The 23,221-nt window shown below is 38.4% G+C and overlaps 1 protein-coding gene across 2 annotated transcripts in view; it reads left to right on the top strand.

The window, feature by feature from the left end:
- Positions 1–23,221, top strand: part of LOC122560192 (disks large-associated protein 4-like) — a 589,090-nt gene that overhangs the window by 219,017 nt on the left and 346,852 nt on the right. The gene's annotated exons all lie outside the window — the stretch shown is intronic.

The following is a 23,221-nucleotide window of genomic DNA, read 5'->3' on the forward strand; positions in this document are numbered from 1 at the left end:
TGATGCCAGAGCTGAGAGAATGTAATATCAGGAAAATCTGAACAGACTGAGTCTATTTTCGACAGGAAAATAGATGTCTGAGAGATGGACTAATCATGCTCTTTTAAATGGTGAAGGAGTTTGATTAGCTGATGCAGGGATGGTATTTCCACTTGTACAGTTCATAGCCTTGGGCAATAAATCTGAAATTGGCAGTAATCACTTCAAAAGGGAATTCAGGAGAAAATTAATTGCTAACAGAGTAGTTAATATTATAATCCCCATGGGTAAACCATAGATCAAAATAACCAAATCTTTGTGCTGACCACCTTCGGCCAGCTCACCTCTGCATCTTCCAGCCACACAACTTTTAGTTTTAACTTCCTATTGGTACTGTTATCAGGTCACATGGTCTAGTACTACTTATTGGGGGTCGGTCAACTCAATGTGTTGGCAGGTTTGCAATTCAGAATGATGCCAACAGTATTGGTTCAATTCCCGTAATGGTTGAGGATACCATGAAGGACCCATTTTCTCAACCTCCCCTAAGGTGTCGTGACCCTCAGGTTAAACTCACTGCTAGCCATCTCTTTCTGAATGTCCTCTGCGACAATGGTGACTTTACCTGCACCTACTTATTATCGAAGATTGTTACAATTGATCCCTTTGTAGTTGATGCAAACTCTTAGAATACGTCTGTAAACATTCTTTAAAATCAACTTCATAGATATTTTAAAGCAATTCTTAATTTTCCTTTCAAGTCAAAAGTTTCAGTTAATATGTGACATTTCCATCACATGGAGTAGCACAGTTAGCATCATGATTTGGAGATGCCAGTGTTGGACTGGGGTGTACAAAGTTAAAAATCACACAACACCAGGTTATAGTCCAACAGGTTTAATTGGAAGCACTAGCTTTCGGAGCGCCACTCCCACAACAACCTGATGAAGGAGCGGCGCTCCGAAAGCTAGTGCTTCCAATTAAACCTGTTGGACTGTAACCTGGCGTTGTGTGATTTTTAACAATTAGTGTGGCATCATTATTGGAAACATGAAAGTACATGAGGGACAAATAACTAAAGGAATATGTAATAAAATCAAATTAAGTAGTTTGGAGAAATTTGTGTAGAGGATATACACATCTTGACCTTTTGAAATGAATGTCTTGAATCCATGCTCTGAATTCTAAAAAATGTAACTCTGTGTATGTCTTTGGAATAATTTAATGTGTAATTACTTTTGTGTTGCTTCAAAATTAGTTTTGTTAAGGTTCAGACCATTCTTATTCTGTGACCTATCCTTGGAGTTAAAGAAAAGCTGAACAAACAGTTAAACCTTTCTCTTCTTCACATCCATGTAGTGACCTAGAAGCTTATGCTATTGAGAATCATTGGTGTGGAACATTCTGTGACTCACTGTGTATCAAAGAGCCTGCTTTGGCCTGTTTGAGCCTGCCGTACATCTCTTGGAAAGCTCTTTCAATTCAGTTAAACCATTACTTTCAAGATGTGCTGATTGGTTTTCAGCAGTGCTTCTCTCAGCATTTTACCGCACATGTTCTCTTCAAAGAATAGTCTGTCCTCAAACAGGTCAATGGCAGGATTAGACCTGGGCTGATGTCCGTAATCATCATATCCAATCATTATCAATTGTATCAAAGCGGTCCAGCTCCAGAGTCTTTCAGCTGTTTTAACACTGCAGTGCAGTCTACATCCTGCAATTCCTTGATCTCTGCCATCTGTGCTTTCCATTTCTTTTGGTGTCTCTTGAATTGAAAGCACCATCTGTTTTTGCATACAAGCAAATCCGCTATATATAGAGGAGCTATTTCTGTCAATCTGCACCACCTCTAAACCAGTGATCTAGTCCTCACTGCAAATACTGCAAGTAACAGGAAATATTGCCTGAACTGTAATTTATATCATTTTACATTCATACACTAACAACATGGTATTTATTTTTCTAACAGTATTCACAAAACACATGTTGTTATCATGTTGCCAACTGTACCATTCTTCAATGAAAACAGAAAATGGCAGAAATACTCAGCAGCTTATGCAGCATTTATTGCATTTTCTGTATTTATATCAAATTTCTAGAGCATTCTGCTTTTCAATGCATATAATTCTTCACTTTTGCAATTGACTTGAAAAAAGATGACTTTTATCAATACTGATAAAATTGCTTAAATAATCTACTGGTCAACTTGCAGAATTATTGACATAGCTTTGGATTAATGATGTCTGGGACAAAGTGAGGACTGCAGATGCAGGAAAGTCAGAGTTGAAAAGCATGGTACTGGAAAAGCACAGATGGTCAGGCAGCATCCAAGGAGCAGGAGAGTCAACGTTTTGGGCATAAGCCGTTCATCAGGAATGTCAGTCTGACCAAGTGGTGTTCTAAAAGCCCGGTTATAAGGTTTTATTCTCAAATGGTGCATGTGGTTGCAGAACCATTTGTATTGTAGGTTATCTTTTTGTTCCTCCCTTATCACTATAAATTGTGACCAATGCATAATGTTAGTGATGTAAGGCCATGTCTTCTCATTTCACTTTTCAATTCAAACTGTGATATCTGTGACTTGATGCATATTTTAATTAATATAATGCAAACGATCATACTGCAGCCATTCTCAAACATTTTACACTATTAACAATTAAATTATCTTGAAGTAAATTATTTTGGTACTATTCTTTTGCATTTCTTTTCAACAGTGACAAATAAATCAAATGTTTTGCATCTGTCAAGCATTCCTCTCTGTCACAATTAGTCCACTATTACACATTTCCATTTCCCCTGATGCACCATGAGAGCTACCACAACCATGGCTCAGTTGCTAGCAATCTCTTCTCTAAGTTGCAGGGTTCTGAGTTTAGGTCTTACAATGAGGAAATGATCCAATGCATCAATCTAGACTGACACTCCAGTGCAGGACGAAGGAAGAGTTGCATTGACCACGGTATTGTCTTTTGGATGAAGAGTTAAATCAAGACCCTGTCTGGCCTCTCAACTGACATTGTTTCAAGAGGAGCAAAGGAGTTAGCCCCATAATTTCCTGGTCAGTATTCGCTCCTCAATCAAAATCTGAAAAACAGATTATCTGCTCATTTATGATATTTTTGTTTGTGTGAATTTCCTGTGTTCAAATTGGCTGTCCCATTTGAGTGAAGGTATGACATCACTTCAAAAAACGAAGTGCTTAAGTTGCTGTAAAGCACTTTGAGATTTCTAGTGGTCATGAAAGGTCTTATATAAATTCAAGCATTTCTTTTGTTTAAATGTAGATTTAAAGATGTGGCCCAGGGTGATCTCATAAATATATTTAAATTGTGAAAATAATAGAAGAGGTAAAACTAAATTATGAGTTAATTTGAAATTTCAAATGTAAGACCAAACCACAATGAACAAACACACATTTGAGTTTAATATCAGAAATTATTTTTCAAATACAAAATAATTAGTGCATGTGATGGACTCCAAAATAAAGTAGTAGAGGTGCAAACTAATGAATTGTGTAAAAAAGAATGAAATGCTGGAGACAGTTGGATTGAAAGAAGAATTAATTAAGATACAAATGACAACAACTTGAATTTACTTAGCTCCTTTAAAATAGATGCAGGTGGGGGGTGATTGTGATAGGTCGGAGCAGAGGGTGGAGCAGAGAGGTGGGAAGGAAGATGGATGGGTGGGACAGGTCAAGAGAGCGATGTGAGCCGGAGGGTTGAATCTGGAATGAGGTGGAGAGAAGGCGAGATTTGGAAATGAGTGAATTTGAGGTTGATGCCATGTGGTTGAAGGGTCCCAAGGTGGAAGATGAGGCGTTCTTCCTTTCGTCATTGGGTGGCTTGGATTTGGCAGTGGAGGAGGCCCAGGACTTGTGTCCTTGGTGGAGTGGGAGGGGGAGTTGGACATAGGTTAGAAGTAAGGATATTTGCCAATGATTGCACAATGTTCAGTAACTCTTCAAGTACTGAAGGAGTCCAACAAGATCTGGAAAATGTTCAAACACTGAAAAGTGGAAAGAAAACTCATTCCACACAAATGCCAAGCACTGACCATCCCCAATAATAGGAAATGTAATAATCTGCATTTGACCTTCAGTGTCATTGTCATCACTGAATCCCACTCTATCATAATCCTGGGGTGGGGGGGGGTTACCATTGACCAGAAACCAAAGTTCACCAGCCATGAAAAAACTGTGATGTCAACAGGTCAGATCCTGTGCAATTCTGAGGTGAACATCATTACAGCCATGAGTGTGATGGAATACTCCCCACTTGCTAGGATGTGTGCCATTCCAACACAACTCAAAAAATTCACTTCCATTCAATTCAATTCCATACTCCAGGTCGACATATTGTTCAACTTAAACATTCATTCCAACAATTAATAGACAGTGGCAAAAGTTTGTATTGTGTGCAAGATGCTCTACAGTAACTCGCTAAGGCTTCTTTGACAGCATGTTCCTCTAACACCTGGAAGGGCAAGAACAGCAGATGTATGGGAAGACTGCAACCTGCATGTTCCCTTCTGAGCCACACATTGTCTTGACTGAAGACTGTATCAATGTTCCTTCATTGATGTGGAGTCAACATCCTGGAAATTACTTCCCAGCAGCTCTGTAGGTGTACCACCCTCCCCAAAAGAAAAATCAATTGATTATAGTATTTCAACAAGCTAAGTCACCATCACCACCATTCTAAGGGTGATTAGGGTTGGGCAACAAATACTGACCTTGGAGCGTTGCCCACAACCCATAAGTCTTTTCAATATATGTTATTTTGGCCTGAAGCTCCTGATATGTATTATGAGACATTTTTTCACAACTATTACCATAGTTGTGAAAAAATGCACATTATAAAATGCAATTTATAAAACTGTCAAATCCCTGCTGGGGTGTTATTTATTTTCGATTGATTAAATAAATATATGTAGCACACACCTTCTTCAGTGTTCACGTCTCTTTCCTCAAGATTTTCAAAGGGAATGGAACAGTTGAGAATTAACTTGGGAATGATCATTTAATCTTTCTGATTTTTGGGTGCTTAGGTTTATGGTTTAAAGTATATTGGAATCAGATTTTATCTTTAAGCACAAAATGAAAGGACTTTGAAATTCAAATTCTGAAGACCTAAATGCTGATCTCTTTTGTTCTGCAGTTATGATGATATTTATCACAAAGTATTCTCTTTTTTTTTGAAGATTATGTTACATACAGTGGAATAAGTACAATGCCATTATTTTTGGAAAAAGCAGAATAGAATGAGATCTCCTTTATCTTTCAATTCTATGATAAAGACTTTAAAAGGTAATTGTTGGGAGCATTTCTAAAATCACACATTTAGGCATTCATACATTCACTTCCCATACAAATTTATTTCAAGAAAACTGTTCCAACCAGAATATTTGAAGTATATACCAGTTAAAAATCAGATTTACTGACAATGTAAAAGTTTCACCAAATCATTATAAAACTGTTCTTCTGAGTATTTCTTGTGGTTTTGAAATAATTCTAAATCTCAAATAATCCAGAAAAAAAATAAAATTCACTACATTGGTGATTCACATTTTTTTCTTTGAAAAAGCACCCTATTGTGCTCAAATGTTTTGAATGAAGAAGTAGTCAAAGAATAGCTCGGTATTAGTATTGTTGGGACACTGATGAATATGTGATTTGTTCAGAAATTCAGACTCCTCTGTCCACTATTTTAACAGAGACACTTATACTAAAATGAAGGAAAGAGTTTCAATTCAACATGTTGAACATTTGTATCCCACAGTGTGATTATAGGACCAGAAAATAAAATAGAATGGGATTTTTTTCTATTCGTTGTGAATTGTGGTTTGAAAAGTTAATTTCAAATCTTGTGACTTTTTATTTTCTTCATTAGTAATATTTTCCCATACAACAGTAATTAGCTTTAATACAATAGTTTCATGATGATAATAAACAAAATGACCTACAAACCTCCTTATCGGCATGTCTGTTGACATCTCCTAGCTCTGATCAAGGACATTAATTTTGTACAGCAGAGTCAGCAGTTGAGGGTCCAACCCGTCACAGTAGCCTCTTTCTTTCACTGTAAGTGGAACAGTAGTTTGTCACAATAATGACTTCCACAGGTAACAGGATTACCTGAAATATTTACTTCTCTGCATCCAAGTTTCCAGAAAGGCAATAGCAGATAATGCATTGTTAAGAGATATTTATTTCAACTATTTTCCTGGTGCACATTTGTACTGTGGATAAAACTAATCTTCAAACAGAACAACATTCCTTTTGAAAATGTAAAGTGTATTTTCCCAGAGAAATTGCATAAGATTAAAGTATGTATCAGAAGAGGGAAGGCAGTCAGGTGTAATGGCAGTGGTGTAAGGAAACATCAGACATGTTAAATAAGTACTTGGCATGGAATTTTGCTCTCTCTGGTTTGGCAAGAGTAACAGTGAGGGCGGTGACAAAACAGTGAGAATGGAAAATCAGATTCTCAACATTGAGAAAAACGTTCCACATTTTCTATTTAAGCCTTGGATGGTATAGTGATTGGAACATGGTTGACCTCTTTGAATATGAGACTGTTGAATGGGTTTGTTAACCTGGGCCAATCAGGGAAGCTGACTAATATAACCAAGATATTAGAATCTCCTCAGTTCAGGCAACTGACTCCAAGCTGGCTGCCCACGCCCATTGTACAGTGCACAAGTAAGTAAAGGGTGACTTGGTGATGGGATACTGGCTTCAGTGTAGTTATTTCAGGTGGCAACTTCAGAATTTTACTATTGAACAGTGACTATCTTATTTTGCATTGTACTTGTCTTACTTCTTGCACTTGTATCTCACTAACATCGAAACTCACCCTGTTTACATCCCACTTCTAATATTCCAACCCTCATTGTTAAACTACATTGTCCAAATTGCAGATAACTAAACAAAGCAGGCACTTATGTTATACCCAAGGTAAAGTTCCCCAATTAATAATGATTCTAGACAGGATACCCTAAATCATTTATTTCCTGGGTGAGGAGGGATGAACTAGCTTCCCTATTTGATTCCCCCATCTCTTTGGTTGGTCACAACAAAATTCATTTAAAAATGGATCCCTTCTCCTGCACCTAAAATAATTCATGTTTTAAAAGGAACTAATTTAACCAAGTTATTTCAAATTAATCAAAAAGCATGAGTTTTTTGATTATTAAATGTGAGAAGAATTAATTATGCAACATGCATGGACACAGACGAGAAATAAGAGGTGGGCCCAAGAAGGTAGACATTAAAAAATGGTTGTTGTAGATCAGTTTCCAAGTAGTTTGTAACGAGCATATAAAGTGGTGCTGTAGATTTTATCTATTGCGTCATAGCATTGACATTGGCTGTTGGACAGTTACATTTCTTGAGATTCTTTGTTTTACAGATTGGTTTTGACTGACTGAAGTCCAAGGTGAGCGAGAGTCCTTGTGCTGCCTATTTCCTTTTATCATGTTTGCAGGACTTGAAGTGAGAGAGAGTCTTCACCGTTACCACATAGGTAACCAAACACCAGTTTGCCTTTTGCTTCCTCAGTCAGAGATAACATGAATTTCCTTGCTGTTTAGTGCAAATACAAGGCTTTTCATCGTTGTCAGCAGTTTCCAGTCACTTCAAGGGGAGACAGTCTCAGGGGTTCCTAACACAGCAAGTCAAGGATAGGCTCCAATACCAATCCAGGAGTCAGACCAGCATTTGATACAATCAGGGTCAGGGTCTTCTCCTCTTAAGGGGTGAAGAACAGAATGTCAGATTGCTCACCACCCATCTTTGCTCCTTTTTCCAACTGCAGTCTGTTTTCCACTAGAAAGGGAGAAAGAGCAAGATGAAAATGGGTGGTAGAATGCAGGCGGGGAAAAATAGAAACTTGTCCTGAATGAGTGACTAGGCAGCACAGAGGATGTGCAGGGTTTGTGAAATGGCTGTTGGGGTGAGTGAAATCAAGTGAAGAAATGTATTACATAGAGTCACAGGCCCTTCAGCTCAACTTGCCCATGTCGCCTAGTTTTCATAATTTAAACTAGTCCTATTTGCCTATGGTCAGTCCATATCCCTCAATACCTAACCCATCCAAGTACCTGTCTAAATTTTTCTTATATGTCGAAGTTGCACTCACTTCCACCACTACATCTGGCAGCCCGTTCCAGATCCTCACCACTTTCTATGGGGAAACAAAATGCCCCTCTGGACCATTTTGTATCTCTCATGCCCTCTGGTTTTAGACTCCCTGACCATAGGGAAAAGCTGTCATCCATGCCTCCCATGATTTTATAGACCTCTATAAGGTCACCCCTCAGTTTCTTGCGCTCCAGGGAATAAAGTCCCAGCCTATCCAACCTCACCTTATAACTCAAACCTTCCAGTCCATGTAGCATCCGACTAGATCTTTTCTGCATTCTTTTTGGTTTAATAATATCCTTTCTATAGTCAGGAAACCAGAACTGCATGCAATACTCCAACTGTGACCTCACCAACATCTTGTAGAGTTCATATACTCAGTGCTCTGACTGTTGATATCAAGCGTGCTGAAAGCCTTCTACACCACTCTGTCTACCTATGACTCCATTTTCAATGAGCTATGAACCTGTACCCTTAGATCTCTTTGTTCTGTAACACTCCGCAGGACCCTACCATTGACTGTGTAAGTCTTGCCCTAGTTTGCCTTACCAAAATGCAACACCTTGCATTATCGAAGTTAAACTCCATTAGCCATTCCTCAGCTCACTGGCCCAGTTGATGAAGATCTCACTGCATTCCCAGATAACCTTCTTTACTGACCATTGGACCACCAATCTTTGTGTCATCTGCAAACTTACTAACCATACCTCCTAAATTCTCATCCTAATCATTTATATAAATGACAATTAACAGAGGACCCAGCACCGATCCCTGTGGCACACCGCTGGTCAGAGGCCTCCAGTCTGAAATATGATCTTCTACCACATCCACTCCCCCACCTGCCCAACTTCTACCATCAAGCCAATTTGCTAGCTCTTCCTGTTTTCTGTGAGAGTTAACTGCCCTCAGTTACTGTCTTAGTCACCACTTCAAAAAACGCAAGCGAGTTAATGTGACACAATTCCCAATCCACGAAGTCATGTTGCCTATCCAAAATGAGTCCTTGCCTCTTCAAATGCCTGCAGATCCTGTCTCTCAGAATCCTCTGTAACAACTTACCCAACATGGACGTTAGGCTCACTGGTTTGTAGTTTCCAGGAACTTTCCCACAGTCTTTCTTCAATAATGGCACAACATTAGGCACCCTCCAATCTTCGGGCACTTCATCTGTGGCTATTAATGATACAAATATCTCTGTTAGGGGCCCTGCAATTTCCTCTCTAGCTTCCCACATAGTCCTGGGATACATTTCATCAGGTCTCGGCGATTTATCTACCTTAATATGGTTTAAGACTTCCAACATCTCTTTTTTGGTAATGTGGGCACTGTTCAAGACATTGCTAGCATCCATGCCTTTCTCGATGGAAAATACTGATGAGAAATATTCATTTTGGATCTCACCTACCTCTTGTGGCTCTGCATACAGATGACCTTGGTGATCTTTAAGTTGCCCTCTTCTCTCCCTAGTTACTCTTTTGCCCTTTGTGTACTTGTAGAATCTCTTTGAATTCTTGTTTAACCTTAGCAGCCAAAGCCATCTTGTGTCCTCTTTTAACATGAAAAGGTTAGGGTGATAAGGCATGAGACTTGGTGGGAGATATGCTCAGGAGCAGGGCGAAAGTGGTGGCTCCTATTCTGGCAGAGTGCAAAGGATTTTCAGGTCACTGATCGACTTCTACACTGCTGGCACACCTCCAGGTGGCTGAGATTGGACTGACCTGTGTGGTAACCTTGAACTGATCTGGTAGAGTTAGTTAAATGAGATGAATTTGGGATGATATGGTGAAAAATTACACTGGGTCCTGAGGAGAGAAACCCTCTGTGAAACTTAACAAAATTGACACTTAACCAAACATGAGAACCTTCAGCTCACTATTTTAGATTGAAAGAATCAAGGTAAAGATAAAGCCGCTATTGTATTACCAAGTCACTGGGCTTACCTGTTATCAGAGAGTGAAGACTAGCTTAACCTGAGAGTCGCCACACCTCAGGTGAGGGGAGAGAATGAAGAGGAGAGTTCTTCATGGTAACCTTAGCCAGTGCGGAAATTGAACCCATGGTGTTAGTGTCACTTATAACCACTGATACTAAGTTACATTTTTTGTACAGAGACTTTGTTTATTATCTATCAAGAAAAACTGATTTTCTGGCCTCCAATTCTCAACTACCTTGTGATCGCAACTGAAGCTGGAAAGTAGGGTACTGTCTGTGTTTTGGAACAGCAAACATAGCTGTTCTAAATTCTCGCCCTCGATTCTACAATCTGTGAGTGAGCAATGAAACAATGGCTTTGTGCTTGCATTGCTATTAAAATTCTGGCTGTGATGCATTAGAGCATGCTATGTTATGACAATATAAACATTTAATAGTTCCCAGAAAATTGAACTTTAAATGCAGTGGTTTTATCATTATGCAGTGAAGAGTAAGCAGTATATTTTCTGAGAAAATGGTTAACTTAATTGGTGCGATGACTATGCTAACAACAGGAAGGTTTTAACAGAGAAAATGGTCCAATTACCATCCGAATGCTGTGCTTGGGATTTGTATTAAATTGCAACACAGAAATTACCATCACTTTATCTCTGCGAAAGTGGTACAGAGGCTCCTTAATTCAATTGACAATATTGAGTGACTGCTTCTTAATGTTCAACATTATTGCAATACTGTTCATTAACCATATCAGGAGCCAATGGAGGATTAAAGACATAAACGTGTTAAGCAGTAGGAAATGGCATCTCAGGAGAAGAACAAGCAGAAAAATTAACCAGTCGTCATTTTATGACTTTTTGTGAACAAAAGCTTGAGTGTTGAGAAAGACTCAGAGAGGAAAGTGGAAACCCTTAATCTCAAAATGGATGCTGAATCTTTTAATGCAGAGGTAAGTATATTTTTGATTACCACGGGGATAAAAGATTATCAGAATGTAGAGTTCAGGTTAAAATCAGACCAGCAATGATCTTATTGAATTGCAGAACAGGCTTGAAGGGTTGAGTGACCTAATTCTGTTCCTTGTTCATACATTCACATAGAAAGGTGTACTTGAAAGGTTTAGGACAAGAAATGTTAGATCAACTCTGTAGAGTCTGATCATTTCCATCCAATATTGCCAGTGAATTTTCATAAGAGAAATTCCCTGACAGCTTCTTTCAGAATTCATTAGAATCAGATGATGAGCCAAATTTCCATGTGTTTGGAAAAGCTGTGTCAAATTTTAAAAATTGCAGATGGGACCCAGATGTGGAAATCCCACCTCCGTTTCCAACAGCTCCAAGTTTTGTTGGCAAGGGGAAGACAGGCAGTGCATGAATCACAGAGGTAGGAATGCTGAACTCAGCATAACCACTGAACTCTGTGTTGAGTTCAAACAGATGCAATTTTAGCTGTTGCAAGGCCTTAACCTGCGGTGTAGGAGTCATAAATTGATGGTGTACACATCCATGCTTGAGAAGATTACACAATTGATTTTAAAATACGGTAAATTGTTTTTCTTTAGAAAACACATAGCGAAAGAGATGATTAATGTACTATTTTTTGCTAAGAATGTAAACAACAATCAGATTATTTGCTTATGACAGTTATTAATGAACAACTCATCGTTATTGTGTTGGGAAATATCAGGTGTCAAGTACTCAGCGGGGGATATAATACAAGGCTTCTCTTATGCTATGAACATGGAGCTATTGTAAACAGTGACACAAATAGGTAGTCATATTTTTAAAACAGAACTGTATGAAGATAACCTTTGACCAGTCTCACAAGGAGAATGGAGAAGTTTGGTTATGAGTTTCTTCATTTGAATCAAACACCTTCTGCAGCACTCCTGTAGTGTATAATTGTTACCAAGAAGTGTGATTTTATTTAAATTAAAATGGCTTTCCTACTTGATTGCCATCCAGGGTCGTGCTCCATTGAAGGAGGGCTGTCGTGAGCCTGGAATTCACTAAATTAGCAACCTGCATACAGTAAGATGGCTGCTGTACAACTGAATAACTGGGAGATGCCAGAAAAATTGGGGAAGTCAATGGTCTCAATTTAATATTTTATTGGTGCCTTGTCCAGTTATTGGAGAACCAGTGGGAATCCTGTCTTACTTCCAGAGGCAGCAATCTCATCAGTTGAGAATGGTTTGTGATTTTGAGGTGCAACTTTTTTTTTTCAACCATGTAACAACCATGTAACAACTTATAAGAGTACTTTAATTATAAGTACTCTTATAATTAAAAATTTGGTCATCTGTGTGCACCCAAATTTTCCACTCCTATGACTCTCACCATTTATGCATTCACAATCATAATCTTGACCATTGCTGCTCATGTCTTCAGCCTTTTTTTATTGGAATTTCCCCACATTGGTAAAGCCAATACAAACCCACCAGCTATCCCCAGCTTTTGTTGACATCTGTTCTATTTTGGTTACGTCTTGGTGAAGTTTCTCTAAAAGATTTTTTATGTTAAAATTATTAATATGACCTGTGGTGATTTCACTATACTTCCATGCTTGATATGGTACAAATGGGTTACTGCTTTCTAATTTTATGCAGTATTTTGTTTTTTGGCCATGTACTTCATAACAATAATCATAACAATTACTTTGACAATTATGTTGGTGCCAACAAGGAAGTGGTGAAATAAAATAGCAATTCATCAATGCAATTTGTCTGGCAGCATCTGTAGAGTGACAAACATTAATGTTAACTCCGTTTGTCTCTCCAACAATGCTGCCAGACCCACCAGGCTTCTCCAGCATTTGCTATGTTTGTTTCAGATTGACAGAAACTGCAGTGTTTTGCTTTTATTGTAACAATACAATTTCTTGTGCCCTGTCTATCTTTGGTAACTCTGAGCAGAGTTGTATTTTTATTGATGGTGAAATGGTTATCTTAATTATGTCATATTCTTGATTTGCATAGGACAACTCTGAGCCATAATAAATATCATATGTAAGATTCTAGGCTAGGTAATATATCCTAATGTTCTTTTTGGAAAATGAGAATATGGTGGATCTATTTCTGAGAAAAATAGAAATTGTTGGAGAAACTGAGCAGGTCTGGCAGTGTCTGTGGAGAGAGAAAGAGAGTTAATGTTTTGGGTCCAGTGACCCTTCTTCAGAATTATATTTAGAATTAGAGTTCCGAAGAAAGGACATTAGACTTGAAACGTTAATTAAACTTCTCTCTTCACAGACCTGCTGATTGTCTCCAACAATTTCTGTTTTTGTTTCCGATTTCCAGCATCTACACTTCTTTATTTAACCTATTTGTGACAATAGCCAGATGGCAGGTTAATTCATGAGACTTAAGCAAACCTGACAAGTTACAAAAATAAGGAAGGAAAATCAGAAAAATAGAAACAGAAAGATCAGGGCACTTTGTTTTACAAAGATAGAAGGAGAGGGGATTAGAAATATCAGGAAACAAGTAAGATTTAATCATAAGATCATTTCCATAATTATCAATCAGTATATAAGGACTTCCAAGTAAATTCATATTTCATCAAATTTGGCTGAGGATAGGTTAAATTTTAGCTCGTAAAATTGGTTCTGATAATTGCATGGAGTAAGGAGTATTTTACGTAGCTAAACTGAAAATCTCTGCAATGCAAATGTACAAAAGAACACGACGTTGAATCATTCTCATTGAAATAAGTATTTTGTGAGTATGGCCCTCTAAACTTTGAAATTATAATGCTAGAGTTCATTTGTGCTGTTATAATTTTCTTGTTTTCATCCAATGCCTGAGAAAAATTAAATATTCTACTTCGTTAAATTCATGCTTTTTCCAGTTTTTATCAGTGATCCAGATTTCATATATTTTACATTTATGAGTATTTGAATTAATATTTAGCTTGTTGTAAGTGCCTCTCAGTAAGGTTTAAGAAGGTTCTGAAAATTCAAAAGCGTTTGGGTTAGGGTGAAGTAACTTGTAAAAATAAGTACATTATGAAAACTAAAGCATCAAACCTAATTTATATTGACAACCATTAATTTTGTTGGTAGAGTTTTCCCAAAAACGTTGAGTTACTGAAATATTAATATATGACAGTGATAATTCTTTGAGAACGTAATCTTGACCAGATGGGCCAATGGGCTGAGGAGTGGCAGATGGAGTTTAATTTAGATAAATATGAGGTGCTGCATTTTGCAAAAGCAAATCAAAGCATGTCTTATACACTTACTGATAAACTCCGAGGGAGTGTTGCTGAACAAAGAGACCTTGGAGTGCAGGTTCATTATTCCTTGAAAGTAGAGTCACAGGTAGATAGGATAATGAAGAAGTCATTTGGTTTGCTTTCTTTTATTGGTCAGAGTATTGCATACAGGTGTTGGGAGGTCATATCACGGCTGTGCTGGACATTGGTTAGGCCACTTTTGGAATATTGCATGCAATTCTGGTCTCCTTCCTCTCAGAAAGATTTTGTGAAACTTGAAAGGGATCAGAAAAGATCTACAAGGATTTTACCAGGTTTTGGAGGATTTGAGCTATGGGGAGAGGCTGAACAGGCTGGGGCTGTTTTCCTTGGAGCGTTGGAGGCTGAGGGCTGACCTTATAGAGACTTATAAAATCATGAGGGGCATAGATAGGATAAATACACAAAGTCTTTTCCCATGTGTGCGGAGTCCAGAACTAGAGCGCATAGGTTTATGGTGAGAGAGGAAAGATATAAAAGGGACCTAAGGGCTGACTTTTTCACACAGAAGGTGGCACGTGTATGGAAGGAGCTGCCTGTGGAAGTGGTGGAGGCTGGTACAATTGCAGCATTTAAAAGGCATCTGGATAGGTATATGAATAGGAAGGCTGTGGTTCTGCTCGCCGAGCTGGAAGTTTTTGTTGCAAACGTTTCGTCCCCTGTCTAGGTGACATCCTCAGTGCTTGGGAGCCTGGCAGGGACAGGCCACTATAAATGTCGGAGGAAACACCACAGAAGCGCTTCACAGGAGGCTCCCAAGCACTGAGGATGTCACCTAGACAGGGGACGAAACGTTTGCAACAAAAACTTCCAGCTCAGCAAACAGAACCACAGCAATGAGCACCCGAGCTACAAATCTTCTCACAAACTTTGAATGAATAGGAAGGGTTTAGAGGGATATGGGCCAAGTGCTGGCAAATGGAACTAGATTAGGCATGGATGAGTTGGACTGAAGGGTCTGTTTCCATGCTGTACTTCTCTATGCCTCTATACCTAAAAATGCTGTTTCACCAATGTTTTGTCAATGAATCCTGAAAGCATACATTATTCATTTGCTACCCTTGTTTCTGTGATTGTGTGTAGCAGCATCAAAGATTCATCATTTTGAACTAAATGGGTTATTTCTACTGAGGCTGCTACAGAAACATCTCATTTAGAAAGAAAATATGGTCAGTTTTCACTTCTATCACACGAAGGTAACAGCCTTAAAATGAAGTCAGTAGCTTCATCATCTCATTTCTACCGACAAAGAGGCTGATGGTATTTTGAAAGGACTGTTGTTGGGTGCCCAATTTGCCCATCTTTATTGGGTTTTAGGAACATTGAAACATATAAATGTGCTCAGTTTTAGAAATGATTTATCTGAAGAGATTTAGCCAAGATAGGTTTTGATTATTTCTTTGGGGTCCAGAGGAACAAGAGTGCATATGAGAAAACCATTAAGATGACATTTGATAACTGAAAACATATCTACCTAATCTTATTGCATTTGTGTTCATTGAATAGTAATATTCCAAATCGTTCCACAGTAGCAACTTTATTTACGTTATTAAAATGTTCAATATAGTATAAATCATAGTAAAATATACTTACTTCAAAGAAACACTAGCAAACAAAATTTGGCAGGAAGCCTTGAAAAGAGATATTATAGCAAAAGACTTAATTCTTCAAGGAAACAATAAGTCCACACTGACCCTCAGAAGAGTATCCCACACAAACCCATTACTCTACATTTACCCCTGACTAATACACCAAATCTACACATCCCTGAACACTATGGGCAATTTAGCATGGCCAACTCACCTAATCTTTGAACTGTGGGAGGAAACCAGAGCACCTGGAGGAAGCTCGTGCAGACACAGGGAGACTATGCAAACTCTACACAGACAGCCACCTGAGGCTGGAATTGAACCAGAGGCAGCAGCACTAACCACTGAGCCACTATGCCATCATTTTTATGAATGTCTGAAATGAGGAAGGAAAGCTGGAGAAGCACAGAGGTACAGACAGGGTTTTTCAGAGCCTTAGCATTGAAGGCAAAACTACCAATAGTGGAGTGATTAAAATTGGGTTGTTGAGAAGTTTAGAATTGGAGTAATGCAGAGCTCTCAACATTGTAGGACTAAGGAGTCTGGAGAGACAAGGAGAGATAGATTCGCAAGCAAGGATGTGAATTTTAAAACTGAGAACTGGGGAAGTGAGGCATTGCTTAACTAAACCAATGTTTGTCAACTAACACAAGATTCAGGCCTGCATGGGACTTAGTGCTCATAAGGACTTGGGGCAATATTTTTGGAGGGTAGAATGTGGGAAATTGCCCTAACATGTCTCGGAATAGTTAGTCTAGAGCCATAAGACCCATAAATGAGATGTGTTCTTTGTTGTTAATGTGAAACCTGCATTGATAAAAGCCTGATTGAATTACATATGAACTCCTGTATTATTTTTTACCTGACAGAAAATGGTGCAAAAATGTGCAAATTTACAGAGGATTTAGTCATCTATAAGCTTGTGCCAACAACGTTACTTTGAAGGCCACATATTAAAAATTTCCAACAGCATCATCAATATTCTACAAGAATACCCGAAGGGCTGATCGGACTTTGGTGACTTTACCTTTACTTTTACACACAATTCCAATCGCACAATATGATACATTGGAGAATTTCTCATGTCAAAGGTAATAGACAGGTTGGGGTTGGCTTGGAGGTTAAAGTATTAAAAGTTGGAATGCTCATACTCAATCTGCCCACTTGCAGCTTTAATGGAGGTGAAATGGATGCTGCAACAATCACAGATTGTGCTTTCAAATTGAATGAGATTGTGTGCCTCATATTATCCAGAATTTACACTTTGGCTTTGACCAGTCATAATTCTTGAATATCAGAAAAACAACCTTCTCCTGTTTCTGCTAACTGCTGAATATATATTATTCCAATTGAATGTCACTGTCCGCATTGAAAAGCACATACTGTTCTCTGGTGGGAAACTTCAGGGCTGAGGAACACCAGCACTCATCAAGCTGGCTGAATCTGAAGACCATAGCTTTCCGACTGAGCCAAAGTGAGCTGACGAAGGAACCTTGATGAGGAACTCATCGACTTGGAGTTTTCTTTTACCGGTCTACAAATCATGAACAAATCTATTTATGATAACATCAGTCACTGCATTCCTGTAAAGGTCATATCGCACTGAGATTACTTTCCATTATGTACTGTACCACCACTGTCGTGCTAAGTGGAATAAACTTAGATATCCAGTCGTTGGCTCTTGGATATATTCCAAGAGCCAACAGCATCATTTTAATAGACAAGGTTTGTGTTACCTTATGGTTCAATGTCATATCGAATCCTATATCAGCATCAGGCTGAGAGCTCGGTAATGGTTCAATGGAGAGCGTCAGGGTGCAGAAACAGCACCTGTCATGCTCCAAGGAAGACTATTGAAGCTACAGCACACAGCAACGTCTTCAGCCCAATAATCTTTGACTGCTTCACCACTGATTTCACCTCTGTCATAATGAAGCACAGGGGCTGTGTATTGATCATCCCATAGTGCTCACCTCCATTCATAACTCCATCATAATGAAGCAACCCTGTCAGGCTACACCAACACAGACACAATATCCATGCTCTGTCATCGGTTGCAGTTGTCACACACAAATGTCAAGAAATAACTCATTTAAAAAGGAAAATGTCCAATCCTGATTTTTAATAGCATAATCATTGACATATTCCCACCGTCAAAATCCTGAGGGTAACCACTGAAGAGAAGTTTAGCTGAACCAGGAATGTGGTTGCAAGAACAGGGTATATTACACTGAATGGACCACATTGATAGTCAAAGCCTTCCTCCCATTTACACAGCTCCAATCAGGATTTTTATGAAATATGCATTGCTCTTGGATCCACCTGCAACAAAGCAGAAGAAACTTAAACCAACATAGGGAAATGCAAATAACTGGATCTTCCATTGCCACTTCCACCAATATGAACAGTCACACTATGTATTCAAAAATAAAACAAAGAACTGGGGATGCTGAAGATCAGAAACGAAAACAGAAATTGCTGGAGAAAGGTCTGGCAGCATCTATGGAGCGAAAGCACTGGACTTTAAATGCTAACTCTGCTTTCTGTCCACACATGCTACCAGACCTGCAGAGGTTCTCCAACAATTTATCTTTTTGTATGGTTACTCTGAAGAAAAGGTTTGTTGTGTCTGAATATGTCTAAAATCGATAAAATACTCTTATCTCTTTATCACTCAATGCTGTGTTATTACTAATGGAAAAACAAAATCAAAAACATTCGTCAGTTGTAATAACAACAAAGAGATGATCGTGAGGGATCTTTACTTTAGCAATTGTTGAAATATGTTCAGTATCAGATGTGGAAGTGGGTCTTTGAAATTATGGTATGTGCTTGAACCAGAACTGTCAAGCTTCATTTTTATTCTAATGACAACCTCTTTCTGTTACAGTGTTGTATAATACCAGCTCCATTTAAATCTGTACGCTTAACAACTGCATTGCTGTGTTACCATCAAAAGAGATTTTGAAGTTGTCAGAAGTCAGTCTTTCCAATATTGCTTGAATATTTTGAACATTCAGCTATGAAAGTAACCAATACATGATTGAAAAATTTGCACTTTAGAAACAGTGTCCCCATTTCGCCAGTTGCATTATAGCGAATTCTCATTAATAAAATGTGCGTTATAGCAGAATAATCTGTAGTAACATGTTTGTAAGACTGTGAGATTTTATAAGATTATTATGTTTTAGGGCATTATTCTAGGTAAAATGCTACATTGGATAGGGTTTTGTGATTGGTGATGAGTTCTACCTGAGACCAAACCTGGTTACCATGGGGACAGAAAGACCTAATTTAAAACTTGCTAAGTAAAGTTCAGAGTTCTCATTCCAGGAAACAAAGGCAGGAGTGCCTGCTCAGACTTTTTGTCTCCAGCATTTTGGTCAGAAGCGCTGCAGCCAGTGTGGTCCTGCAGAGAGTGGGGGGGCGGTGGGAGGTGGGGTTGTTATCTTTCTGTGGGCAACTAGGGAGGATGTCAGAGGGATCAAGGCCGCTGGTGAAATAGGTGTATCTCACGGCAATCAAAAGATTCCAGCACATTCATCCCTGAGTCACAGCAGGAAAGAACCTCCAGAGTGAGCTGTTACTTTTAGTAGACGTTTTGGGACTTCACAAGAAACTGAGAAACATCTTTTTATAGTAACTCAAAATTACAATTTGTCAAAATGGGCAGAACTGAACCCTTTGGAAACTGAGTGTGATGTTGGACTAGTTCCTATAAAAACTGCAATTGCTGTAGAAAACATGCAGTAAAACATAACTGGCGTGGTTTTTATCGGCTGTGTTGAAACCAAAAGGGTTAGATCTCTTCTGGAATTTTTTCAGTTCTAATTACCTATATATCGTGCTAGTCAAAGTTTTTAGTTTGTTTGTTACAGTGAAAGCCTTAAACCTGAAGTGATTTTGTGCTGTTCCTTTAAATCTATCTTTGGGATTTCCAATATCTTTTCAAAAGTTATTAATCTTTACAGGAATCATAACAATACTTTTTTTGGCAGTTGTATATCTGACAAATACAGAAACCTATTACTGTATTTTTAAATATCTAATTCAAGTCAATGAGAAATTTGGTTGTTGACTTTCTGGTTTCCTAATATGCAGTGCCAATATGTTTCACATAGTAACTTATCTCACTTACCTAAGGCCAGACAGACTTGGTGCCAGACCTATAGCAAGACCTGTATTGTAATGTCAGCCTGTATGCATGAGTAATACATAAGCAAGCAGAACAAAGCACTGGTTTTCCATTATTTCCCTCGGGAAGACCAGCCTAAAACAATAAATGTTTGCTCATTATCTCAGTGAGAAGATTGATCCCTTTAATATATTATCTATTTCCTTTTCACGAATGGGAGAGTCCAGTTAATTAATTTCAGCAGTGCTTTAGAATATGGTCTATTTGAAGTATGGAATTCCCAGGCTTTGTTTAGGGGGTTAACTTCTATTGCTTAATATGACATCTTGGCAGACTTCCTTGGGAACAGGAGGAGGCCACTTATCTCAACCTGTTCCAACAGTCAATGAGAATATTGCAGATCTGCAACCTAATCCTATGTCTTTATCTTTATCTTAAATTCCCTTTTACCTTTCAGTAACAAAAATATCTCGATCTCCATTTTAAAGTTACCATCTCAGAGCTACCTCAACTCCAAACAAAGTCTGCTGGCCTTTCCTATCCTGAGTAATATATCAACTGGTTGGTTGCTGGACTATTGTCAAGAGTAGTTTTTAGCTTCTATTTAGTGGAAGTTCCATGTATCCTGGTGAACAGCGATACACAATTTTTGATCGTATGAAGTTCAGCAATTGATGTTCTCTCCACAACCCAATTATGGCAGGTAATTTAGAAAGCATTACGTTGAAATTATCATTTATTGGATGCCAGGCTGGAACAGTAACACGTACTGTTATTAATCAAGAGTAAAATACTGCAGTTGCTTAAAATCCGAAACGAAAACAGAAATTGCTGGAACCAACCTAATCAGGTAGTACCTGTAAAGAAAGACGGTATGCATTTTGGGTCAATAACCTTTTCATCAAAACAAATGAAGCTAGTTTGTTGGCTGTCATCAACAGTACAAACAATTCCAAATAACACTTACAACCTCAGAGCACAGTATAGTATTAAGAACAATGAAACCATTGTCCTAGGGAGACCTGGAGTGACTATCTTGATGTGCCTTTGTCCCTTTTTTTTGTTGCTATTTGATAATTCACAGCCTTAGTGGGTTCCCTAAGCTACTACAGTGTCCTTTTATTCTCTTCTCAAGTTTGCTGTGACTTTCTTTTGCATTTTCCACTGGGTTGTCATGTATCTTGCCATGAAAGGACCTTCTCTGCTCTTGTTGAGAATTTACTCAAGAAATTAATATGAAATTTTAATTTACTCAAGTTTAAAAATTAGAAGTGTTTAGATTAAAGAATTCTGTTTCTTCTCTAAAACTGAATTTTAATAATTCTATAGGTAAATAGCAATTTTAGTTAGCCTTCTGATGGTACTAACCGCAAATTAAACTAAATCTCTGTGCATTACTCTGAACTATCTGAAAAAAAGTCTTTGCTATTTTTACTCTATATGAGGGAAATGTTCCACATATCTCCAGACTGTTCATTTAATACATTTTCCTTAACAGGAGTACTGATTTCCATTTCAGGAATATTTTTCAAGTTTCTATCTATACTATATTCTGAACTCGAACCCATCATTTACCACAGAGAAAATGATCCGTAAAAACATGCCTTGATTTACAAAGTAGTTCACATTTTCAGCTTCTTGTAAAAAAATTTGCTTCTTGTCAGCTGTCAAAGTGAAACAACTTTCCAGTAGATCTTTCCTTTCACTCTGGACATGAATTCACACTCTGGTGCCTTTACGATGGCAAATCTGAAGGTTAGTTGAGTTGAAGGTTAAATTATGATAAAGGAATGCTGCTTTGCACTGCAGTAAAAGTCAGAACTTGTCAGTGTACTGTATTCACATTTTCTGTGTAATAGAACAAACGTAGCCTTTTAAAGAAGAAAATCATTTCAAAGGGAGAGCAGATTTTAAAAGTGAGAGAATTGTACTTGCCTAGAATTAATAGTTGCCCCCGTTTTTAGATTAGATTAGATTAGATTAGATTTAGATTTAGATTAGATTAGATTAGATTAGATTACTTACAGTGTGGAAACAGGCCCTTCGGCCCAACAAGTCCATACCGCCCCGCCGAAGCGCAACCCACCCATACCCTTACATTTACCCCTTACCTAACACTACGGGCAATTTAGCATGGCCAATTCACCTAACCTGCACATCTTTTGGACTGTGGGAGGAAACCGGAGCACCCGGAGGAAACCCACGCAGACATGGGGAGAACGTGCAAACTCCACACAGTCAGTCGTCTGAGGCGGGAATTGAACCCGGGTCTCTGACGCTGTGAGGCAGCAGTGCTAACCACTGTGCCACCGTGCCGCCCATAATTTATTTTCCTGAGCCTGCTTCACTTTATTTGCTCTCCTGTTGTGTAAAACCTAATTTTTAAAAAAAGTTGTACACTGCATTGCATCACCTGTACAACTGATGTTGATTAGATGCTGCAGAATATTGCCACATTAAATTCAAGCATTGAGTAGCAAAAACTGCAACTTCTGTCAACTACTCCAACATATTACTGAATGAAATGGTTTTCAGTCATTAACTCTGTTATTTTTCTTTTCTTGTCTTTTCTTTTTGCCATTTCAAATGTAATGATCATAATTAAAATTATTTGTCAAATAAGTAGAATACTGCGAAATTGATGATGCAATATCTTGAGTATAATGAAGACCAGTTGCACACCATCAGATTTGCATCTGAATGGATATAAATTTTTCTAGTTCATAAAGTGTGTTATGGACAACTTCAACTAATGCCATTTAAAGAACAAATTATTTAGTCATGATCAATCTCCTCTGTGTGATATCTTGCTGCACATAAATTGACTGTTTTGTGGTTCTGTTCGCCGAGCTGGGAATTTGTGTTGCAGACGTTTCGTCCCCTGTCTAGGTGACATCCTCAGTGCTTGGGAGCCTCCTATGAAGCGCTTCTGTGATCCTTCCTCTGGCATTTGTAGTGGTTTGAATCTGCCACTTCCGGTTGTCAGTTCCAGCTGTCAGTTGCAGTGGTCGGTATATTGGGTCCAGATCGATGTGCTTATTGATTGAATCTGTGGATGAGTGCCATGCCTCTAGGAATTCCCTGGCTGTTCTCTGTTTGGCTTGTCCTATAATAGTAGTGTTGTCCCAGTCGAACTCATGTTGCTTGTCATCTGAGTGTGTGGCTACGAAGGATAGCTGGTCGTGTCGTTT

The sequence above is a fragment of the Chiloscyllium plagiosum genome, chromosome 20 (genome assembly GCF_004010195.1).
Source record: "Chiloscyllium plagiosum isolate BGI_BamShark_2017 chromosome 20, ASM401019v2, whole genome shotgun sequence".
NCBI classification, from domain to species: domain Eukaryota; kingdom Metazoa; phylum Chordata; class Chondrichthyes; order Orectolobiformes; family Hemiscylliidae; genus Chiloscyllium; species Chiloscyllium plagiosum.